Here is a 24963-nt window from a genome sequence, read left to right as displayed (position 1 = left end):
AGAGGTTCTCCTGCCCCTCTGCTCTGCCCTGGGGAGACCACACCTGGAATATTGTGTCCAGTTGTGGCCCCTCAGTTCCAGAAGGACAGGGAACTGCTGCAGAGAGTCCAGCGCAGCCACCAAGATGCTGAAGGGAGTGGAGCATCTCCCGTGTGAGGAAAGGCTGAGGGAGCTGGGGCTCTGGAGCTGGAGAAGAGGAGACTGAGGGGGGACCTCATTCATGTTTACAGATATAGAAAGGGGGAGTGTCAGGAGGATAGAGCCAGGCTCTTCTCGGTGACAACCAGTGACAGGACAAGGGGCAATGGGTGCAAACTGGAACACAAGAGGTTCCACTTAAATTTGAGAAGAAACTTGTTCATGGTGAGGGTGTCAGAGCCTGGCCCAGGCTGCCCAGGGAGGTTGTGGAGTCTCCTTCTGTGCAGACATTCAAACCCGCCTGGACACCTTCCTGTGGAACCTCAGCTGGGTGTTCCTGCTCCGGGGGGATTGCACTGGATGAGCTTTCCAGGTCCCTTCAACCCCTGACACTCTGGGATTCTGTGATTCCCCGGAGCATCCTATGAGCTGATTTCCTCTTAACAACCCCTTTTGGGAACGCATCCCCCCATCGCAACCAGCCAGGCTGTTTCCCAGCTTGTTTCTTCCCGAAAGCAGCTGTAGAGACAGAAACACACTTGAGAAATGAAATACGAGGATGAAAACTTGGCCGTCCCATCCCAGCTGTGCTGGGGAGCAACGCCATCCGTTCTTAAAACCAGGAAATACAAGTTGTTTTGAGTGGTTTCACGTGGTGGGTGCTGCTTAAGAAACGCCGAGGGATGTGCGCAGGGTCCCTTCGTACTGAGGTTGCTGATATTCCTGGGGGTGGGAATGGGGGGAGTTCTTTAAGTTTAACGAGCAAAGTAACATTGTCGATTTGAACCCCTGAAAAGCCAAATCTGGCTTCACAGCACGGGGCCTTTAAGGAAAACATCAATGATTGTGAGATCAGGCATCGGCTCATGCGAGCTGGCAAGGCGAAGGAGCAGATAACAACGCGCCAAAGGTCGCAGCCTCCGCACGGTGGCCGTTATTTAATCCCTGCTTCTTGGAACAGCACCCCAAAACCTGCAAAAAAGGGGGGGGAAACACTATGGCTGAAAACAGGAGGAAGAAAGTGTCCTTTTTGTGCTCCCTTCCAGCTGTTTTCCCTTCCAGATGTTATGCACAAAACAGGGCGATGCTTGCAGCTGCGCCCACCCCTGCCCTGCAAAACGGGGCTGGGAAAGGAGCAAAGGGATGAAAAGGGTTGGGGATGGGACCCCCCGGCCGCCCTAAATGCTAAGAATGCAAAATTTAAGCTTTGGGATGTTCATTTAGGGGGGAAAAATTAGGGTTTTGCTGCTGTTTGCTGGATATCACTGTGGCTGTAAGGACAGGTCGAGTTTGCAGCTGGTTTTTTATCCTTTCTGCTCCGCCGCTGTTTGAACGAAAAGGGAAAGAAAACCTAAACAAGAAGGCAGCGTTTCTCATCCTGTCACCTCCGCTTTCCGCCCCTCCTGCTCCAAGCAGCGTTTATTTTGCTATTATTAGCCCTAAACCATTAGACGGTTTGAATGATTTGATTTCTTTTCCTGCAGCGTTGCTCCCGAAGGCATCGCCACATCCTCCCGGATGGGTTTTTTTTGTTTGAGGGGGGGATGTTATAAAGAAATTAAACCACCGAAGGGGAAGAAACCCTCGGCCGTCCCGGGGCACGATGGGCTGGCGGTGTCGGTCTCCACGTCACCGTCTCCAGGCTGGTGGAGCGGGAAGAGCTCTGGGTTCGAAGGGGTGGGAGGGGAGGATAAGCGGGAGCTGCCGCGGCTCCGCACGACACGGCGGGGAAGGATGGGACGGTTTGTGCACAGGATTGAGCCCAACGCTTCTCCGTATGTTACTTTTTGGTTTATTTTATTTTACATTTTATTTTTTCCTCCCTTCTCCTTTATTTTATTTATACGATTCGCGGCACTTTGCGGATTCCCCCTCCTTTTGCTTGGACCCGGCTCTGCTCCCACCCCGCTCTCTTCTACTCTTAATTTGCTGCCTTTTCTCCATCGCTTGGGTGGGGAACACGTTTGTTGTGAATTAACGCTCGCGTGTTGCCTTTTCTGCCCGTGGTAGGAGGCAAACCAGCCCTATTTGGCATCAGTTTGTGCACATTTTGTCGGCATAAATCACCCCCTGTCACGCAGGGCAGTGCAGATCCATCTCCAGGGAGTTTGGGATTAAAACTGTTGGTGTTTTAGCTTGTTGCTAAAAGAAACCCATCTGTGCTCTGGGACTTTCAGGCCAGTCCGCATCCCAAACCTCCTCCCCATCTCGGTGGGGAGAAGAAGAGGCTTTGGGGTCTGGTTGTCCTGCTCGTCCTGCTCTTGGTGGCTTGGGTGACATTTCTGAGGCTTCTGCTCGCTTCACCAAACGTAGGGCTCTGCAACCTGCTCATTTTTGGAGCGTCAGATGAGGTGGCGCATTCTTATGCATCATAAGCTGGTCCTTAAAGACCAGGCAGAGACCGGCACCCCTAGGAGCTCAGCCCAGCAGAAGATACAGCTTTGCATCTGGTGTCTCTAAGCCGTGGACAAAGGGTCCATTGATAAGTTGAGGTTCTCTGTAAGGTGACTTTGTATTGTTTTTTAAATAATATCTGAGGATGTGAACACGCTTTTCATCCTCATGTCTCAAAGAATCTCACAAAGGTGTCTTCTGGGGAAACTGAGGCATGGGAAAGGCAGGGGCTCGGCAGCATCACCACCAGAAGGAGCTGGACATGCTCCTTGGTGGCCTCGTCTTCTTGGCCAATGGGTCTACCTGGAGCGAAAGCTCTCCTGTTGTCTACCAAACACGCAGGGTGCTCCTCTGGGGTGGGATCTGCTTCTCCAACTTGTATTCCTCCATCAATGCCTCGAGGTCCTTAGATGAGCCTTGTTTAGAGATGTTGTAGCCTTTATCAAGTCCATCCTCATTAAAACCCTGAGATCTTCCTTGTGGTTAATGGGTGATCCTTTGCTACATCCCTCCTACCTTCAGGTTGCTCATAGGGTTGTAGCACTTGGTTGCAACCGGCACTTGTCCAAAGGGATCTCCTGAGATGGAAGGACCACCTGAGCTCTCCTGGTCCATGTTGTGCCCCATGCATGGTCAGGAGACATTTATCTTGCACACCCTGCGGCTCCATCTCTTCCCATCCCAAAATGCCCTTTCCATCTGCACCAAGCTTGGCTTAATAAATGTATTTAAGCTGTGCTTAATGGTAGAGAGCAGTGTCCTCTGCTGGCAGAGGGGGTGTGATCACCCCCATACCCCAACTAGGGGGAAGCAAAGAGCCCTTTGCATTTCAGGAGGCCACAATCACCTTCTCCTTCCACCCAAATTACCTTGAAATGCCACAGGAGGGCAACCTGTCCTCTGGCCGAAGCCTCTTAAGAAAGTCAGAGGAAGGAAATCCCAAGGTAACCCGGCTGGACTGAGTCACCAGCGGGTGGGAATGTGGGGAAAGGGACACATTGCTGATGGGGCATCTGCTCCTTGTGCTCCTCCATGCTACGAGAGCTGAGACAATCCTTGGGTGTTGTCCAAGACCGAAATACCAGAAGGTTTTTCCTGGTGTGTAATAAGGAAACCCCTCCTTCCCCTGTAATGTTCTGTGGAGGTGGAACACGGCACACACAGTATTTCTGCAGGTCCCAGCACTGCGGAGGACTCTCCTCTCTCCTGATTTATGGCTTGTTTGGAGGTTTTCCACCCAAAGTTCATCCAATCAGCACAAGGTTCATTTTTTAAGGCTGTGCAGTTCCCTTTGACCCGATCTGTTGCTTGGAGATCTTGGTGACCGGCCACGTAAAACTGCTGTGGTTTCTGCTCCTTGCTGCCAGGGAAAGAGAAAATAGAGGATCAGTGAAACCTGGGGCTGTAGCAGCAGGGGACAGGGAAAAGTGATAGAAATTGATAGAAAATTAGGAGCCCTGTCCTATAAATTAATTAGGTACATGGGGGCCAATTGCTATTTCACTCCTAACTTACAACTTCTTAGCTTCTAACTTTGCTAGAGCAATTTTTTTATGTTTATCAATATCTCAGGGTGGGTGTCAAGAGGATGGACCAGACTCTGTTCAGTGGTGCCCAACGACAGGGTGAGGGGCAACGGGCACAGACTGAAACACAGGAGGTTCCATCTGAACATGAGGAGAAACTTCTTTCCTTTGAGGTACCAGAGCCTGGACCAGGCTGCCCAGAGAGGCTGTGGAGTCTCCTTTTCTGCAGACATTCAGACCCACCTGGATATGATCCTGTGTCATATGCTTGGGTGACCCTGTAGACCAGTCTGGGGTGTTGCCAGCTTCTCCTGGCCACTGGTGGCTGCAGAGGTCTGGGAGATGTTGAGCAAGGGGGGACTGCTGGGAATCTCAAGGGTGAGTTGTGCAATCGCAGGACAGCAGAGGCTGGAGGTACCTCAGGAGGTGATGGAGCAGGGCCAAGTGTGAGGAAGCTGCCCAGGGCCCTGTCCAGTTGAATTATCTCCACGGGTGAAGATCCCAGCAGCTGCCTGTGCCAGCGTTCGTCACGGAGACTTTCTTATTTCATATGCAGTTGAAATCATTCTGGCTGCAACTTGGCTTTTCATTGTGTGCTTTTGAGAAGCATCTGGACCACCTTATCTAAAACCTCCCACAAGGCAGCTGCACACACCTGTGAGATCTTCCCCTTCTCTTTTCCAGGCTGATCATAGAATCATAAAACAGTTTGGGTTGGAAGGGATCTTCAAAGGTTATCTGGTCCACGATGATCCCTTGGAGGTGCCACCACCAGCTGGGAGGGGACCCAGCTGCTCCATGGGAGCCAGGATGAAGTTGGGGTCATCAGACCCTACTTTCTGGTTGAATTTACATGCAGCAAGCCCGTTTGAACTAAGACCCATTTCCAGCTCTGGGTCCTCAGCACAGGACACACATGGACCTGCTGGAGAGGGGCCAGAGGAGCCACAGGAATGATCCGAGGCTGGAACAGCTCTGCTGGGAGGACAGGCTGAGAGAGCTGGGGTGTTCAGATGGAGAAGAGAAGCTCCAGGGAGACCTTATTGTGGACTTTCAGTGCTTAAAAGGGGCCAATAAGAAAGATGGGGACAGACTCTTTAGCAGGGCCTGTTGTGATAGGACAAGGGGTGATGGTTTTAAACTAAAGGAGGGAGATTCAGGCTGGACATGAGGAAGGAATCGTTGCCCCTGAGGGTGGTGAGAGCCTGGCCCAGGTTGGCCAGAGAGGTGGTGGCTGAACCATCCCTGGAGACATCCCAGGCCAGGCTGGACGGGGCTCTGAGCAACCTGAGCTGGTGAAGATGTCCCTGCTCATGGCAGGGGTGGCACTGGATGAGCTTTGCAGGTCCCTTCCAACCCAAATTATTCTGTGACTCTATGATTTCAACAGATGAAGGACTGAGGGATCTCAGTGTCTCCCAAGGCTGTGTTTCCGCTTTACTTTGTTATTGCTGCAGCTTTCAGTCCCCTCTCAGAGACACGCTCGGCCAAGAGCTTTACAAGTGCCCGTTTTGTCCAAAGCGCCTTTTCAAACGCGAGGTGGAAGCCGGCACGGCGACGAGCCGCACAGGGCACGTGCCAGCCCACCAGCGGGCTGCTGGCTGGGTGTAAATGGATAAAACCACAGGAAAACGGCCAAGAAACGCGGCTCGTCCTCTGCTGCGGCTGAGCAACCGGGCTGAAGCATCACTGCCAGCTCCTGCCCATCCCCGAGCATCTTCGGGTGCTTCAATCCCTTCTCCTTCTGACCATCAGGGTCAACGCGGAGTTAACGCAACCCTCAACCCCAAATGACGTTCTCCATCGGTTTCAGCCCTGGAGAACGCGTCCAGAACTGCTTCGGAAACCTGATGCCGGGTCAAAAAAACGTGAGTCTGAGCCAAATTCCTCCAGGCACATTTTTATCATCCTTGGTTTTTTTTGTCCTGACGGAGACAATGGTATTGTTGCTCGCTGCTCTGCCCAGCCCTTTCCTCTGCGCTCCTAGACAGAAATAGTTAACCGGGTTCACTATAAACCAACATCCTCGCTTCCTTCCCTTTGCAGGCAGCTCCCCGCTGCCTCCCCCCTGCCCGTCTCTGCTCCGAGCCCCGGGGACGAGCCGCTATCCAGTGACATGATGCAAGAGCAGACGTTGTCCCCCTGGTCCTGGCAGGGTTTTCGGTGACCCGGTGGCCTGTGCAAGCTCTATGCCAGGTCTCCCCCCTCGGGGACTTTCCGCAGCCCTTTGCTCTCCTCTTGTGATGGGTGGGATGTTTGCACCTCATGGCTGCAGGGAGGACGTGAGCCAGCGCCGGTTCTGCAGAGTTTCAAGTCAAAACAGATCAAGCTAATAAAAAAAAAGGAAGCGATGCCGGGGAAGAGGAGGGGAGGAGAGGAAAGATGATGCCACGGGCATTGCAAAGCAATCTCTGCTGTAGAAGAACCTCATTTGATAGTGTGGCTTCTCTTGGGGATGTGGTGGGGTCCCCCAGGCAAGGGGAGACCACCAGGACCCTGTGCTGACCCCAGCACCCAGACTCTACATGGGACACCCCAGGCTGGTTTTGGTTGCCCATGTGTAGGTGTTGAGGGCCACCTAAGATAAATGGCTGTAAGTTGCACCAGGGGAGGTTGAGGTTGGATATTGGGAACAATTTCTTCCCCAAAGGGCTGTGGGGCATTGGAACAGGCTGCCCAGGGCAGTGCTGGAGTCACCATCCCTGGAGGGGTTGAATGGACGTGGAGATGAAGTTCTTAGGGACATGGGGTAGTGCCAGGGGTGGGTTATGGTTGGACTCGATGATCTTGAGGGTCTCTTCCAACCAAACTGATTCCATGTCTAGTTTTGCCAGGACAGGCTGCTGTCTGATGAGATGCTCCAGCTGCCGGAGCGGCGATACGGCAGTCGGGAGGAGCCGCTCGAGCTCATGTAGCCACTTCTCCAAGGGCACCGGAGGAAGGCTGCTCTTCAATGGGGCTTTGTTGTGTGCTTGGCTTCACGGGAGGTGGTTACTCTCAGGCTGCAAACTCCCCGGAGAAAGCATTTTGCACGCAGCGGGACCGGGGGAACAGGGGTGAGAAGGTCTTTGCTGAAGGGGGCAGCTGGAGCTTCGGCTCCTGGTTGAGCAGACCCAGACGTTTGCATGGGATGGACACATCATTCGATGGGGACCGTTGGTTTGGTGGAGCATGAAAGCCTCAGACAAGGCATGGAGACCTGCCCAGCACCCCTATGCAAGCAGAGAGGTGAGGAGCTTCACCAGGAGATCAAAGAGCCCCTGGACATCCCCAGGGTGGTGAGACATGCGTCTGGGATTTTGGGCGAAGAGGGGGATGGCTGTGTCTTCTCCTTTGGCCCCAGCCTGGGAGACCACCTGGGGCTGATACCAGCCGTGCTGCTGGTCTTTCAGCTGGTGGGACCCACAGCAGAGAAACCAGAACTGGGGCTGGTCCCTGCGCTGGGGGGGCTGCTCCAGACCTCCCCCTTCTCACCTCTCTGGGCTGCTGTAGGGTTTCATCACGGCTGTTTCTGCCTGGAGATCAGAGAAAGCGCCGGTGGCAGATGCAGGAGGACAGGACCACCTGGCTTGTAGCTGCAACCCAAGGACACCCTTGGAAAGGTTTTGATCTCCTGCTTCATTCCTCTAGGTCAGCATGAGCTGTGGGGGTCCATGGGGCAGTTCAGAGGAGCCCAAATATGCTGTTTTGCAAGAAAACCTTATTTCTAGCTGTCACAGCAGCGAGGGACGCCCTGGAAAACAGGAGGAGACGGATGCAGCCAGGTCAGAAGAGCAGCAGGGAAAAGCAGGCGGCTTTCTGCAAGAAATACAGCATTTAACGGCAAACACATGCGAGGTTTTGAGCGGCGGCCAGGACACGTGTGGGTGTGGAGATGATTTATTTGGTCCTGCGTGAGCCGAGCTCGCCCGGAGATCCCGAGGTGGGAGGATGAGGAGGAAGCTCTTGCCTCGAGCAGCTGTTTTCTTGCAAGGTTTTGCACCGTATGTCTCTTTTTGTCCCAAATCTCATGGCTGCAGAACCTCCTGGCAGCCCAGGGCACTTTTTTAGCCATCTCAGGAAAAGTTAATAGTTCTAGTAAGGGTGAACTCTGATGAGCGTTTTTGCGGTGTTTATGTTGGCAACCTGTAGTTTGTGTATGGTTTGAAATATTCACTGAAACCTCTTATCGCTGGAGCTTAAAAACAACAGAGAGCGCTGATTAAAGTCCTGTGCTAATTGGAGAAGGGTTGATTGAGGGCTCGGGCTGCCCGGCAGCTCTGCAAGATGCGCATGCCTTCTCAGAGAGGTTGCTGCAGTCCCGTTGGGGATGGAGAGATGATTTCACCCGTCAGCGTGATGGGATCTATCCAGATTTAGCTGTTTTGCCGATGAAGGACGTATCCAGCACCAAGAGAGGCAGAGCATCATGCCTGGGGCTCCCATCTGTGCTCACAGCATCCCTGGCCTGGCAGAGCAAGATCATAGAATCACAGAATGGTTTGGGTTGAAGGGACCTTCCAAGCTCATCCAATGCCACCCCTGCCATGAGCAGGGACATCTTCACCAGCTCAGGTTGCTCAGAGCCCCGTCCAGCCTGGTCTGGGATGTCTCCAGGGATGGTTCATCCACCACCTCTCTGGGTACCTGGCCCAGGCTCTCACCACCCTCATGGGGAAGAATTTTTTCTTCTAATGTAAATCTCCCCTCTTTCAGTTTAAAGCCATCACCCCTTGTCCCATCACTGCCTGCCTGTGTAAAAATCCCTCTCCTGCTTTCTTGTAGGTCCCCTTTAGGTACTGAAAGACTGCTCAAAGTTCTCCCCAGAGCCTTCTCCAAGCTGAACAACCCCAACTCAGCCGGTCTGCATAGGAAAGATGATCACCAGATGCAAAGTGCGTCAGCTTGGGAAACCTCTAAAAGTGATTGCTTAAATGTGCTATTTTTTATAAAACAAACCAGCTCATCCACACACTGCACTGCACATGGTCCTGCCTCCAGATCACCCCACAATTGCTCCATAGCCCTGCAACCCTTTTCCTAGAAACATCTTCTGGGATTCCCTTTCCAGGCAAAAATGCAATTTATTCCAAGCGAGTTGGTTAGGGAAGATCTCGACTTGCCTCAGGCATCCTAAAGGATGTCTACATTACGACAGGACAAGGGGTGATGGTTTAAACTAAAGGAGGGAGATTCAGGCTGGAAAGGAGGAAGAAATTTGGTACACTGAGGGTGGTGAGAGCCTGGCCCAGGTTGGCCAGAGAGGTGGTGGATGAACCATCCCTGGAGACATCCCAGGCCAGGCTGGACGGGGCTCTGAGCAACCTGAGCTGGTGAAGATGTCCCTGTCATGGCAGGGGTGGCACTGGATGAGCTTTGAAGGTCCCTTCAACCCAAACTATTCTGTGATTCTACGATCCTACTAGATGTATCCTACTGGTTGTATGCTACTAGGTGTACCTTGCTAGAAAAGGAAGGAGAGAAAACCACAGGATCAGAGGCACGTTTACACGCCTCCAATCTGGATACCTATAATAGAAAATCGAGCTAATTTGATTGAAACTGATTGAGTGGAGCGGGCAGCCTTCTATTTTAAGAGGCTTCTGATATCTCTCAGCCTGCACTGCACCACAGATTTAAACCAAACAAACAAAACAAAACAAAGCAAAACAGAACAACCAACCAAACAAAACCATAACAAGAACCACAAACAAATCAACCAAGCAATGGAAAAAACCACTTCTGCTGCTTGCAGTGAACTTTTGCTGGAGTGCGTGAGCTTCCATTAACCTGTGGTCCGTGCTGATGCGCTGGTACAAGCCTTACAGTAGGAGAGTCCATCCTGCTGTTATTCCTTGTAATGGGAAGCTTCCAAAAACCGAGCCAAAGCAAATATTTGCGGCAGAGGCTGGGGCTGCCCGGAGGGAGCGTGGCGGGCAGGATCGCTCCTGCCACCGGGCGGGAGGTGACATCATCCGCATTCCTTTGCTGAGGAATGCAGGATTTGCCTCTTCCCTGCCAGTAATTGCTTTTCACAAACAGACCTGCCCAGGGATGGACGTTTCACCCATCGCCTTCCGCCGCACGGCCGAGAGGTTGGATGGCCCCTCGGTCCCCTTTTCTTCCATGGTGTTAATGGGGCTGTTGCACGGACGGGCGTGAAAAAGGATTAAATTGGTAATTTCCCAGGTCTAAAGTAAAATCAGGTGAGATTCCAAAAGGAGGAGCTGGACAGAAGACGGGGCAGGACTGGAGGTGGTGGGGGAGCGATGGCTTGTCCTTGGGTCTGGCCAGGGTGGTGAAGGTGATGGACTGAGTATCTGCATGGACAGACTTTGCTGAGACCTGAAGAGGAGACCGTGAGCTTCGAGAAGCAATTGGACAATGCCCTCAGACACATTGTGTAGATTTTGGGGTTGTCATATGCAGGGACAGGAGGTGGAGTCAATGATTGTTGTGGGTCCCTTCCAACTCAGGACCTTCTGTGATTCTGTGTACACTGCAATGTGATGATCCCATTTCTTCGTCCTACAAAGCCCACCAACCAGGTCCTGTGTTTGTGAATGCAGGACTTCAGTGTGATGATTGGGACAGATGTGCTGATGTGTAGAGCATCCTGGCTAACCAGCCTACACCTGGCATAGTTTCATAGAATCATAGAACAATTTGGCTTGGAAGGGACCTTCAAAGCTCCCCCAGTGCCACCCCTGCCATGAGCAGGGACATCTTCACCAGCTCAGGTTGCTCAGAGCCCCGTCCAGCCTGGCCTGGGATGTCTCCAGGGATGGTTCATCCACCACCTCTCTGGCCAACCTGGGCCAGGCTCTCACCACCCTCAGTGTACCAAATTTCTTCCTCCTTTCCAGCCTGAATCTCCCTCCTTTAGTTTAAAACCATCACCCCTTGTCCTATTATAAAAGGCCTTGCTCAAAAGTCTGTCCCCGTCTTTCTTATCAGCTCATTTTAAGTACGGAAAGGCCACAATAAGGTCTCTCCAGAAATTGAGTGGTTTGGTAGGGCTAAATCTCAAGCAAAGCCATAATTCCCCCTCCACACAGCCCTTGGCTTCTCTCTTGGGTTGAGCATCCCCACATCCCACCTTCAGTCCCTTGAGCTTATGTCCCTCCACCCCTGGATCTGCACCCGCTCCAACTTCAGCCAACACCACTGGAAATTAATAACGGTTGCTAATGGTCGTATGTCATCAGCACTTCCCCCAGCATCGGCGACCACAAAGGGGTCAGTTCCTGTGGGACGGAGGCTGTTGCCATCATTTCAATAGCTGGAACTAGGTGTAGTTCAACTGCCCCCGTTACGAGTCCAATGGGGTGATTTAGTGGCTGGAAAGGCTCAAGGTTTTCTGCTCTCAGTGCCTGACAGAGGATGGCTGGCAGGAAACAAAAGCACCATTCTCCAAGGCCGGGGTGGTTTTACTCCTGCATTGACTCTAATTTTCCACCAGGTTTTGGAAATTCTTGGCTATCACAACTGGACAATTAAATCAAGAGCAGAAAAGAAGAGCTACGGCCAAAGAAGAAAACCCACTTGGTCAGCTGAATTTTTGAAATGAGGATAGAGGGAAGACTTTTGAATGGACAGTAGCAGAGCAAGAGCTGTCTGGGCTCTGGATCTGCAGTCCCGAAGGTGGTGAGATGTGACTTTAGGTGTGCCAGGAGAAGCTCTGCTCATTTTTGGAGCCAGCAGCATAGATAAACCCAGTGGGGATGGACTCAAGAGGGAACCTGGGATCATGGCAAGGAGGTGCAATGGCATTTAGTCAAGGGTCTAGGCAGGAGAGACACATCCAAGCGGGAGTCAGTGATGTAGCTGGTTGGGGGTCAAGTCCCCACATGGGACAAGGTGGCAGTGCCATGGGAGAGACCCTCTGTGGGACCTCCTGGATTTGATGTGGATGTCCCATCGGGCAAGTCCCTTCCCTTATCGTGTGTCTGGTGATAGAGATTGGAGCTCGTGGTCTACAGGATCTTATTGCTTGAGAGAAGACAACAACATATGTCCCTTGTGCTGTTGGCTTTGGGAGAGATGGAGATAGGGGTGCCCTGCTCCTTTCTGACGTGGGCTCCAGAGGGTTGAGGTGAAGATTCCCAGGCTTTGAGGGTGGTAGGGACCCAAAGCAGCCAGGGAAAAAAGATGATGGTGGATGAAGATCTGCTTTCAAATGACGTAAGGAAGCTCACTGGCTCCATATTCACCACGGCTCGGTGAGTTGGGCACCAGTTGGCCATGGGACTCTGTTCTGCTGGCTCCAGGTCCTCATGGCTGAATGCATGGCCCACCTTGTCCATCTGTGTGCAAACTGACCTGTCTTATAGCGATGCTGCAGAGCATGAGCTGGGGTTTTGGTTCACATTGCTTAAGTTGTTGCTTCTTGGTCTTTGTCAGAAACACAGATGGTGTTGTGGTTTCTTGTTTCTGTCTGGAGGATAAAGGGAGGATGTCTCAGAGAGGAAAGGAGGGAAAGAACCAGAGATGCGAAAAGTGGATTTTCAAGAAGAGCCTCCCACAACTTCATCTTCTTTCCTCAGCTTCTGGTAATGGCCAGGTCACTGATTGCAGCTATTTGTTCCCGAAAATTTCCAGGGGGTTTCCTGGAATACTGAAATGTGGTGGGCTGGGTGCCGCAGTGGACAGGGTGGACCTTGGTTGACCAGCAGCAAACTTAGATGTGTCCCAATAGCTGCCTGTAGGTCAGAGACCCCAGCTTGGCATTTCTAAGGGCTATTTATCACAAAATGAAGTAGAATCATAGGATCATAGAGTGGTTTGGGTTGGAAGGGACCTTCAAAGCTCATCTAGTCCAACCCTCCTGCCATGAGCAGGGACATCTTCACCCAGATTGAGTAACATGTACCTGAGCTGCTCACTTCTGTAGCAAAACCTGCACCTGTGTGCCTGCTGCTCTCTTGGGAAGAACCTTCAGAACCAGCCAAGAGAGGAAAACCTCATTTAGCTGCCTGCTCATCTCAGGCTGTGGATCAGCCCCAAGCTCTGGAGCATCGTTGGCTCAGCTCCATGGCCCTGTCTGTCCATGAACTGCAGAGGTTCCCCTGAGTGAAAGGCGTGGAAGGGCTGTCCACCCCTTCCTCCCACATCTCCCCTCCTTCCCCTTCCGCCCCAACGTGCTCATTCATGAAAAAATATCTGCTGGATGGACGTGGGGAGAGGAATTGATGTTGGCGTGTTGTTTCCCGCGCGTTAGCCAAGGTTGGTTCTGGCCTCAGAGGGTTTTAATCTTTGTTTTCACAGCTGTATTCGATATTACCCTTCCTTCTCTCCAGCTTTTTATTGCTTCTCGCTCCCCAGAGCAACCTGTTGCAAAGCAACGCGTGCGCTCGTGGTGAAGCACAACGCGAGCGTGGTTGTCCACCTTGGGACCAGCAACCTGCACAGCCCCATGGTCATTAAGGATTGAGGCTGTAAGAGATGACGCTTTCCTACGGTGGGGGTCATGCAGGGGGTCCTGTGTCCAGGAGGGTGACACTGCAGCAAGGAATGTGCTATCTCATGGTGGGCTTCTAAGAGCACCTGGCTGCAGCCCAGCTTTCCTGGCACTGCATGGGGTGAAGGCAACTGGGTAACAGGGACCAGCTTGGTCCATTCTTTGGTAGGAGGGGGCAGGCAGCAAAGTTGGGGGGTGTCTGCTTTAGCCATGAACATAGGACATGAGGAGACCATGGCAAACCCTCAGGCTGGCGGTTCCAAGCTTGGGACATCATGGGCTGAGAGGTGCTGTAGGGTTTGGTGAAAATGGTGTGTAGTTTGTTGGTGGTGATGTAGGGTTTGATGGAGGTGGTGTACAGTTTAGTGGTGGTAGCGTGTGGTTTGGTGGTGCTGGTGTAGGGTTTGGTGATACTGGTGTAGGGTTTGGTGGGGCAGATGCAGAGTTTGGTGGTGCTTGTGTAGGTTTTGGTGGAGGTTGTGTAGGGTTTGATGGAGGTGACATACAGTTTAGTAGTGGTGATGTGTGGTTTGGTGGTGCTTGTGTGGGGTTTGATGGTGCTTGTATAGGGTTTGGTGGTGCTGGTGCAGGGTTTGGTGGTGCTGGTGCAGGGTTTGGTGATACTGGTGTAGGGTTTAGTGTTGCTTGTGTGGGATTTGGTGGTGCTGATGCAGGGTTTGGTGGTGCTGGTGCAGGGTTTTATGGTGTTTTTGTAGGGTTTGGTGGTGCTGCTGTGGGTTTTGGTGGAGGTTGTGTAGAGTTTGATGGAGGTGACATACAGTTTAGTAGTGGTGATGTGTGGTTTGGTGGTGCTTGTGTATGGTTTGATGGAAGTGACATACAGTTTAGTAGTGGTGATGTGTGGTTTGGTGGTGCTTGTGTATGGTTTGATGGAAGTGACATACAGTTTAGTAGTGGTGATGTGTGGTTTGGTGGTGCTTGTGTAGGGTTTGATGGTGTTTGTGTGGAGTTTGGTGGAGTTGGTGTAGGTTTTCATGGAGGCTGTATGGGGTTTGATGGAGGTGGCATACAGCTTAGTGGTGGTGGTGTGCGGTTTGGGGCTGCTTGTGTAGGGTTTGATGGTGCTTGAACAGGATTTGTTGGACCTGGTGTAGGGTTTGGTGGAGCTGGTGTAGGGTCTGGAGAGCTGGATGCCCAGCACAGCAGACAGGCAGGTGTGTGCTCATACCCAGTGTGGTGGAGGAGGTGGAGAAGGTGCTGCCAGCACCCCAGTGGGTGCGCAAGGGCTTGGACCTCTAATGCTGCAGATCACAGAGTCAACCTTTGCTTTGGGCATCAGCGTGGCCCAGGGCCAGGTGGGACTGGCTCCATTCCCACCTGAGGCCACCTCCTCCACCCCACACTCTACCTCTGGAAGGGAAGGAGGGACCCTGATCCAACACCCGTCCAGTCCCACGAGCTTTGGGGACAGAAAGACACGCGGTCTCCTTTCTTGGCACGGGGGACCCAGTGGTGTCCAGATGTGAGGTGTGAGCTTCTGACCTCTCCAGCGTCAGCGGGTGGGGACCACCTATGTAAACACGTCCAGGAAGGTTCCCGTCCCATTCCCACCCCGCGCTCGCCTTTGGATCAGACCAACCAACCTTCGCTGATGCTCCTGGCCCCAGGGCTCCCGGGGTAGGTACCGTACTGCTCGCTCGGCACCGGGCATCTCTCTCTCATCTTCCTCTTTTCTGCATGTAAAGGTGACCGTAGAATTATCTCTGCGTGTAATTACCTAAGTGGTTATTTAAATATTTGATGATGATACTGGTTTAATAATAAATGCTGGTGAGCACAGTAGAAACCTGTCCCGGTCATGCTGGGAACCCAGCCAGAAGGATAGGAAAGCGCTTGTAGTAATAACATTTCCTTATTTTCTTTATTTTCTGTTTTGTCTGTTATCTAAGAACTATTGGCAAGAGCGAGTCCGGCTCATTTGTTTCCTCATTTATCGCGTTCAACTTTCTCTCTTCCCTTTTAACTATGTTTAGATCTTAATAGTAATGAAAAAATGGGCTGCAAAGCCACATCCAGGTGTCTGATATTTTCCCTTTGGTGTTTGCTTTCTTGTCATCAATGTGCTTGTGTAGTTGATGTTGGATTCTTTCACCGTGAGGAGGGGTCTGGTGTCCAGGCAGCCAGGGCTGAGCTCAGGAGGACCTTTTGGTGACTTGGGGTGGCAGGTTCTGCAGCACCGAGTTTATTCAGGGCTGGGGCAGGGATGGGTTGTTACGGCGGAGGGAAGGTTTGGCAGCCATCCACAGCCTTTTTCCCCGTTTGCACAACACTTGGCTCATGGAGTGGCCTCCTCTGTCTGACCTGGCAAGTCAGAAGCTTCTCCAAAGCCAGGAGGTTGGGCAATAGATGCTACAGGGACGGGTGTTGGGATGTGCAGAGAGATTTGGTGTCTGGTGTCTTATCTGGTTCAGATAAGATTTTGGCTCATCTTATAAGTCCTGATCCTTGAGCTTCACCTCAGCTCCTGCAACCAGTCCACCTGCTGGGTGGTTTAGGAGACCAGCGTTAGGTTCTTGGTAGAGCAGAGTGGGACTCAACACCTTGGGCAGACACAACACCAAAGCAAAATGACCTTAACCCTGCTCACAAGCACAACAGCTCTTCCAAAAGAGACCCACATGTGGTCTTTAAACAATTATTTAAAGCAGTAAAGCATGGAATCACAGAATAGTTTGGGTTGGAGGGACCTTCAAAGCTCACCCAGTGCCGCCCCTGCCATGACAGGGACATCTTCACCAGCTCAGGTTGCTCAGAGCCCGTCCAGCCTGGCCTGGGATGTCTCCAGGGATGGTTCATCCACCACCTCCCGAGGACAGTGTGGGACAGGGCAGTCTCTCAGGGACCATAATGTATGGCCAAGGCTGTACAAAGGATCGTTATGAGAAGAACATAGAGCGTGGACCTAATTCAAATAGCTGGGCTGGATCCTGTGGGTCCTGTTCCTGCACCAATTTGTGGGATCCTTGCTCACTGCAGTCCCTTGTCTTTGTTATGGTTAAGATGTTCCTCTAACCTGCACTTTGGTTGGCACATTACGGAGAGTTTAGAGGTGGTAAAGAAGTTAAGATAACCTCACACTCAGTTCTCTTGCTCAGCTTCTCCTGCAGTCAGGGGTGAAAGAAACCTCCATCAAATCCCAGATCCAGAGTCTTCTTCCCTATTGCACTGTGGTTTGGGCAGGTGGTTGTCAGGCCAGGATCCATCTTGAACCTACTGAGTCTCCACTTTGGCAAATGGGGCCATGGTTTGTGGTGGGTCACACTGTCCTTTACTGGGGGCAAAAGCACCTTTTGGCCAGAGCCGAGGGCATTGGCAGCATCTCCCTGAGTTTCTCAAATTCATACAAACCTTGTTTAAATCCTGGTAGGAGAGTTTATCCTGGGATTTGCTACATGTTATGGGGCTGGTTGAATATCACCGTCCCAACCAGGTGTATCCAGGCTGTCCCACCTGTTGTGGTGGCTGTTGTACTTCCCCGTGTCTGACAGATGAGGCATGTGATGACACCATCATTTTTCTGATTGGAACTGCTGCAAAAAACAAGTCTTAGGGGCAGCAGCCAGCCTGTGTGGTTGCAAAGCATCTCCCACCAGAAAACCCAAACCTATGTGTATTTGCAGGTATTTGGTGAGGAAAACTGGAGGAGGTGTTGAGCACGTCCTGCTTTGCTTGTGTTAATCCATAGAGGACACAACCCTTCCACCTTCACTTTGGGGGGTTGCTGTTTTTACCCTTAAGCTGTGTCTAAGATAGAATCACAGAATCATTTTGGTTGTAAGAAACCCTCAAGATCATCGAGTCCAACCATTAACCCAACTCCCTCACTAAGCCACGTCCTTAAGAACCTCATCTTTAAAAGTCCTCCAGGGATGGTGACTCCAGCACTGCCCTGGGCAGCCTGTTCCAATGCCCCACAGCCCTTTGGGGAAGAAATTGTTCCCAAGATCCAACCTCAACCTCCCCTGGTGCAACTTGAGGCTGTTTCCTCTTGTCCTTTCACTTGTTACTTGGGCGTTCATCCCTGTTCACCCTTGAGAACATACGTGGGAGTTCGTCCATCACTGGGATGTTCATCCCTGTGCAGGGTCGCTGGCTGCCCATGGTTTTCACGCCAGGTTTTCCTTCCTCTCGGATGCTCAGCGTGAGCCACGGGCCTCACCCAGCAGCTCTTGAATCAAACCCAGAAGCCATGGATGAGCTTCCAACCTCTTACCCCCTTTTCCTGGGGCTCTTCCAAACTTCCACCTAACACAGCATCTCTGCCCATCCACAGGTGTTAGGGAAAAAAAACATTACCTTTCTGGAGCAGCCAAAAATGTGTCCTCTTGGCTTTTTTTCCAGCGTTCCCTACTCTTTCCCATGCACCCTGACCTTTTTCCTCTGCCTTTTTTTCACTCTTTTGTACAAACTGGGGGAGATCTACAGCATCCTAAGCCTGGCTTGGCTTCACAGGGTTGTGCTGCAGGTCAACCAGGGCTGGGAACACCGGCTGGAAATGTTGTTGTTTCCTGTTATGAGAACTTGGGGAAGCGCGGTGGGTTTGCAGGGGAGACGTGGGGACCACGAACGCCGGGTACCACCCCAACGGGTGCGGTCGGAGATGGCCTTTTATTCCCATTGCTTCTCCAGGTACTTCAGGAAAGGGAAGTAAATAGAAAAGGGAAATAATTGCTCCGTCTGACCTCTGACTATTGAGGTGGATGCTTTCTTTGGAGCAGGAACAGACGTGGGGGGAAAACAGTGCTATAAAGGGCTTTGCTGAGCCACATCCCTGGGGATGCCTGCAAATCCCTTCTTGCCACCTTTTGGTACATCGGCTCCTGTTATCTCACCGGCCTTGAAACCTTCAGCAGAAAGGTTCCCGTCAGAAAGAAGAATTATGTGGTTTTTTATCAACGCTGAAATTTATCTCAAGAATGTGTCCATCACAGCGAAATTTTCAGCTGGGAAGGGCTGGAATAAATTGTTTCTGCTCTCCAACCCAGGCTTAAGCGCTTCCTCTGGACTTCGGTACTTTGTAATTTAAACCTTGCTGTTATTTCATCGTGTCAGATTACTGGTTTTTGTCATTTTCAAAGTGAAATGCTGTTACCTTTCTGTGGCCAATGGACACATTTCACTGTTTTACAGCAGAAATATTATTCATTCTGCTAACGTCATAGTTTTTTTCTGCTCTAATCACAAACCAATGCAAACTTAAAAGAAATTATTGTTTCCTTTAGTTTTCTGCTCTATCTTCTGGGCTGAGGCAGAATCATGGTCCAAATTTCATAGCAATTGGGAGCCAGAGTTTATATTTTTCATAGCGTGTGAAATAAAGCAGACTTCACCTCGTTTTCCAAACATCCTTACAATACGCAGCCAAAATCCCCACAGGCTTTGGAAAAATGCATGAGACCAGATTTTCTCTGTTTGGTCCTTGCAAGAGCCAGAGACCAACCGCAACGTCCTGATCCAGATCAAAACCTTCTTGGGTTCATCCAACAAGCAGAGCTGGATGAAGGAAAACAAAAACAACAAATCAACCTGATGATGAATGGGTAGAAACCTGGTGTCCAGGTTCCAGTATAAGTTGGGGAATGACCTATTAGAGAGCAGCGTGAGGGAAAGGGAGCTGGGGGTCCTGGGGACAGCAGGGTGAGCATGAGCCAGCACTGGGCCCTTGTGGCCAGGAAGGCCAATGGTACCTGGGGTGGGTTAGAAGGGGGTGGTCAGTAGGTCAGAGAGGTTCTCCTGCCCCTCTGCTCTGCCCTGGGGAGACCACACCTGGAATGTTGTGTCCAGTTGTGGCCCCTCAGTTCCAGAAGGACAGGGAACTGCTGGAGAGAGTCCAGCGCAGCCACCAAGATGCTGAAGGGAGTGGAGCATCTCCCATGTGAGGAAAGGCTGAGGGAGTTGGGGCTCTGGAGCTGGAGAAGAGGAGACTGAGGGGTGACTCATTCATGGGGATCAATATGGAAAGGGGCAGTGTCAGGAGGATGGAGCCAGGCTCTTCTCGGTGACAACCAATGATAGGACAAGGGGTAATTGGTGCAAACTGGAACACAGGAGGTTCCATTTAAATATGAGAAGAAATTTCCTGGTGAGGGTGGCAGAGCCTGGCCCAGGCTGCCCAGGGAGGTTGTGGAGTCTCCTTCTGTGCAGACATTCAAACCCACCTGGACACCTTCCTGTGGAACCTCAGCTGGGTGTTCCTGCTCCATGGGGGGATTGCACTGGATGAGCTTTCCAGGTCCCTTCCAACCCCTGACATCCTGTGATTCTGTGATTCTCTGTCGTTCAAATGACACGTTTGAGCTGGCGTTGTCATCACCACTGTCCTGAAAAGTCCACATAGAGATTTGCGATGAGGTAGATTTTAGCAGCAAACACTGGAACAGCTTTTTCTGATGCCTGTAAATTTGTTGGGATTTTTTTGGTTGGTTGGTTGGTTTTTGGTTTGTTTTTGTTTTTAAGAGAGTTGAGGTTTTGGTAGAGTTCTTACGATGCAAGCCCTGATCAGTCCCAAATCTTGGAGAATGCCCAGAGTTCTGGGGGAAGGAGGGAATTTTGCACAACTGAGATGTATTTTGTTTTCTGGGTTAAGCTCTGTAACGTGGTGGGACTCAAAGACAACCCAGGGGTCCTTGTCTGGGGTGGGTGAGTTGAACAGCGCAATGGCCATTCCCACCAGCTGCCTCCTATCTCAATATCACAGCTCCTCAACAGGCCACTGGGAAGCCCACAGTTGGCCTTGATACCGTCACCCATCAGTGTGGTTGTTGGTTCAGTTACTGTTTCATGAGCAAACGGGTTGTTTCTTTGTCTGGTAACAGAGACTGTTGCAAAGGATGGTCCCGCCACCCATAAATACAAGTCACAAAATCATAGTATCACAGAATAGTTTGGGTTGGAAGGGACCTCTGGAGATCATCCAGTCCAACCCACCTGCTAAAGCAGGGTCACCAGAGCAGATCACACAGGAAGGTGTCCAGGTGGGTTTGAATGTCTGCAGAGAAGGAGACTCCACAACCTCCCTGGGCAGCCTGGGCCAGGCTCTGGAACCTCACAGTAAAGTTTCTCCTCATATTCAGATGGAACCTCCTGTGTTTCAGTCTGTGCCCGTTGCCCCTCACCCTATCATTGGGCACCACTGGAAAGAATCAGGTCCCATACTCTTGACATCCACCCTTGAGATATTCTTCAACTAAAGTGAGAAGTAAAAAAGTGTTTATCTCTGCTTCCTTCCCTGGGTGACGCTTTGGCCCATCAGTGATAGTTTGGTGATGGGAACCACTCGATCCTGGCCAGACCTGCTGGGCAGGAGGCTGGAGCAGGAGCAGATGTTGCTCGGTTCGCCTGAAGCACAGATGTCCTGAAAAAACTTCCACCAGACAGATGAGATTGCTGTGCGTATAAATAACCCGCATGTTTAGAAAGCAAAGGACCTGGAAAGGCTGCGTGACCCACAACACAGGGACCGTGCTGAGCCGCCTTTTATCTCCAAGATTCTGCCTGCAGTCCTGCAGAGCCTGGAAGTTGTTCTCAGCTAGTTATTTTTAAATAACTAATAATACATCTCGGCAGCTCCGTCCTGCACCAGCTGGAGCGGGTGGAAGTTTCACCACGGTTCTTTCATGGGAACGAGATCTTGGTGGCCATCCCTCAGGTCTGATGGATCTCATAGGATTTGTCTTTTAGAAGTAGATGGTGTGACGTGCTGGAAGCTTCAGGGTCCCCACTTGGGGAGGATGAACCCAAGGACCATGCGGTGGCCCCTATGGAGGAGACCATGAGGTGTCCCTTGCGGAGGTGACCATGAGGTGACCCACCAAGCTGTCCTCAGTTGTGAAGGACCATGTGGGCAAGGAGGTCACTGCCCCAGCATGCTGGAGGCCAAACCCAACCCCAGGAACACGCAGGGGTAACGTGGCCTTGGCTCATGGTACATTTTCATCATCTCAGTGGGGTCCCAATGGGAGATCTCCAAGGAGGTTGAGGCATTGCTGGAGATTTCCAGCCCTGGTGGTCTCCTTTGGAACCAGCTCTCTATCTCCCTGTTCCCTTTGAGAACACAAGTTGGGTCAGTGTACTAAGTTGAAGCATACAGACAAGGTGACAATTTAACTTCTTTAGAGGCTCATTCACCCCAAAATGCCTCCCAAACCCTGGTTTCTCTAGTGTGGCATATTCCCCCAAGGGTGTGTTCATCCCCACACCTAACTTTGCCGATTATAAAGCTTTCTCCACCTGCCTACCATAGACAGCTACTTGTGAACAGTGAATTAACTTATCACTGTGTGTCAGTAATTAGTTTATAGCTTAAAACCTTCAGAGAAGTGACTGCACCAGAAACACCAGCCCCCCTGGAGACCGCATTAGAGCCAGCGTAGAACAGTGCAGGAGATGCTGGTGCTTGCAAGAATAGAATTTTGGTTGGAAAAGCCCGTCAAGATCATGGAGTCCAACCATAACCCACCCCTGGCACTGCCCCATGTCCTGAGAACCTCATCTCTGCTTCTTTTAAACCCCTCCAGGGATGGTGACTCCAGCACTGCCCTGGGCAGCCTGTTCCAATGCCCCACAGCCCTTTGGGGAAGAAATTGTTCCCAGATCCAACCTCAACCTCCCCTGGCGCAACTTGAGGCCGTTTCTTTGTGTCCCTGTCTCCCCTCAGCTCCTGTTCTCCAGCTGAACCCCCCAGCTCCCTCAGCCGCTCCCATCACACTTGTGCTCCAGCCCCTCACCAGCTCCGTTCCCTTCTCTCCACTCGCTCCAGCACCTCAAGGCCTTTCTTGGCGTGAGGGACCCAGAACTGCCCCCAGGATTTGAGATTCTCCAGCAGTGTGAGAAGCTCCATCAAGCAGGAATTGCCCCTCCGTGTCTCTTTGGGCTGGCAGCAGATAGAATATCCTGCTTTTTCAGGACCAGGGATGAAAGTTCCCAATAAACCATACGGCTTCAAATTTTCCCTTTGATCAACATATACATCTTGCTACGTTTTCTCCCTTCAAAGGCTGCGTCTGATCCTTGTTGGCTGATGCTGTTGCTTCCTTCTCCTCCTCAGTAGCCCTTGGGGAGATTTTCTGCTTCGACTCTTAATTCCCATCTCACGAGCTACCTGGAACCGTGATCCCACTGGGGTGGCAATGCCAAACCTCCCCGGGACAGAGCAGGGATGAGAAGCCATCCTTTGATGATCAGGATGGAGATTTTCTTCTCCACTTGCCTTAGGCTTCATGTACATTCCCACACTTCTTATCTATTGCTGCTGCAAAGAAGCCAAAAGCTGTTGATGTGTGCTCAAAACCCCCTTCCCCATCTTTCACCTGCTCTCTGCTCCCATCCATGAGCTTGGAGAGAGGTGCACCCCATCTTTCAGAGAAAACATCACCTGGGGCTACACTAAAGCTTCAGAGCGCTTTTTTCTCACTAGTGAGCCTTGCCTCTTTTTCTATTATTATTTCTTTTTCCCCTCAGCAACCAAGGAACCTTTGCCAAAATGTGTTTTCCACATGTTCCCTATTAGTCACGCTCGCTGTCTCACAAATCTGTTAGCAGTGCCACCAGCCGATGCTATTAATCCAACTTCCAACCGGCTCCAGAGCTCGGCAGCCAAATTCCAGGCAGCGTTCCTAAAACCAGACCCGGCGGCTTGTTTGGATTTAAAACCCATGCCCCGTTTCTTCCCTGGAATATGTATATATTAATATATAGCACCTTCCCTCCTTCTCGCAGGGCTTGGTGAGGGAAAGGGGGACCGGGAGCGCTGGTGGGGTGGGGGCAGCGCGGGCAGGACCTCCCGGTGCTGAGTGCCCGGCAGAGGCGGGGTTTAAATTCGGGTTTAAATACTTCCCTTGAGCTCCGGTTTCCAAGCGCTGGGGCATGGCTGGACCGAGGCGGCGGGAGTTTATCTAGGGCAAGGCGGAGGAATGTCAGGGAGGAGGGAAAAGCCACGGCGAGAAGCACCATGTCTCTGTAAGTAGAATTATTTAACACTTTTTTCCATTGTTTTCCCTGCGGTTTAAGCAACCGCGCAGGACACGGACATCCAGCTAGCGCAGATCGCTTTTTGTATTCATTTTTCCCTTCTTCTGCTCCTTTTAGAGTCAGGTTTTAAAGTTTTCCTACTCTGTGCTTGTCGTTGCGCAGAGGGGTCAGTGGGTTTTGGGAAGGAACTGGACGTGGAACCAACAGCTCATTCCTCTACCTGGCCACACACTATTTTCATTACTTTAAGCGCTGCTGTCGTGCTGAGCGGTTCAACTCCTCCTTTACAGCTGTTTCAAAGTGAAACTTGTACCCTGCTTGCATTGCATACGCTGGGTATCAGCAAGTCGGGAGGAAAACATGTGGAAGCAGATGGCTGAATGAATGGGTTTGAAAGCCAGAGGGATGGTGGGTCCTCTCTGGCAGGTAATTTAGCTACATGAACCAGCTCAGCTAATCCATCTGCCTGCTATAGACACACATAGGTTGGTTTTTCTTCTTTCCCCGGGGGAGCTGGGCTGTGTAACTTTCCCATTGCATGGAGGAATTGGATCTGAGGCACACAGAAGGTGTAAAAACCCATCTTTTGTGCTTTGATAGTTGACATTGCGAGGAGATGAGACATAGTCCTTTCCTGGTACCATCCTATGCATCTGCAAAAGTGATGTGAACAAATCCTTCCTTGGAAGCTTGTTTGCCTTATGACTAATTCCAAAATATAATGGCGTATCATTTACATTGATATGCCCCCCCCCCACATCCCTGCAAGCAATTAAAAGCACTGAAATCTCATAGTAGAGTTTTTTTCGCCAGTGAGTCACGAAAAACATACTGGAAGTTTAACTGAGCCGATCGTAGGAGGGTTTTTTAACTCATTTCCTTCAGCTCCTGCTTTCAAAACCGGTGCCAGGAGAGCGGGTGGGCGGACAGGAGCGGAACATCCAGGTGTGATTATACACAGCGGGGCCCCAGGGGCGCAGAAACAGCTGGAGGCCGTTTCCTGCAGATGTTGCTGCAGATCCAGATGTGCACGGGGGGCGGTGTGAATGGCAGGACCAGCAGCTCGGGCTGGTGGCTGGTGAATGGCAGCGGTTTTCTCAAAGCAACAACCCGCCGCTTTGATCATTTTGTGATTTCTTCCCTTCTCCCTGATTCAGGAGGTTCGTGAGGGGTTTGAACCAACGTGACCAGGTGCTTCTTTCCGAAATGTGGTTCTGAGAGGTGCTTTGCTGACGAGCCTGAATAATATCAGATCAAAACTTGAATATTTACTCCGAAAGCCACCATTACCTTGATCAGACCCTCACTGCCCCAGCAAAACTGCTGTTGGAGGTGACTCTGAGCTTTGGGAACTGTGTCCTTCGGGAACACTTGCAAAATGGGAAATTGGCGTAGATCTCATAAACCCTCTAGGTGAGCACTGAAATGATAAATCAGCTGCTCTGCAGGACTTTTGAAGCCTTGTGTTTTAGAATA

General features: G+C 51.4%; 1 protein-coding gene across 9 annotated transcripts in view; it reads left to right on the top strand.

Annotated features, from left to right (window-relative positions):
* Positions 1-24963, top strand: part of GJC2 (gap junction protein gamma 2) — a 42590-nt gene that overhangs the window by 4565 nt on the left and 13062 nt on the right. The window contains exons 1-2 of one of the 9 annotated variants that reach the window (XM_071805427.1): positions 1798-1913; positions 8823-8932. The exons of 1 other annotated variant lie outside the window; for it this stretch is intronic. The gene's annotated coding sequence lies outside the window, so the exon portion shown is untranslated. Of the gene's footprint in view, positions 1-1784; positions 1914-5853; positions 5927-6991; positions 7287-8822; positions 8933-10954; positions 12590-12618; positions 15136-23318; positions 23476-24963 lie in introns of those variants that run through there. 7 more of the 9 variants (XM_071805424.1, XM_065830646.2, XM_071805425.1 and 4 more) reach the window with 7 other exon arrangements.

This window comes from Patagioenas fasciata, chromosome 2 (assembly GCF_037038585.1).
Source record: "Patagioenas fasciata isolate bPatFas1 chromosome 2, bPatFas1.hap1, whole genome shotgun sequence".
Classification (NCBI taxonomy): Eukaryota; Metazoa; Chordata; class Aves; order Columbiformes; family Columbidae; genus Patagioenas; species Patagioenas fasciata.
The sequence above is the reverse complement of the archived record's forward strand: the minus strand, read 5'-3'. Positions and strand labels throughout refer to the sequence as shown.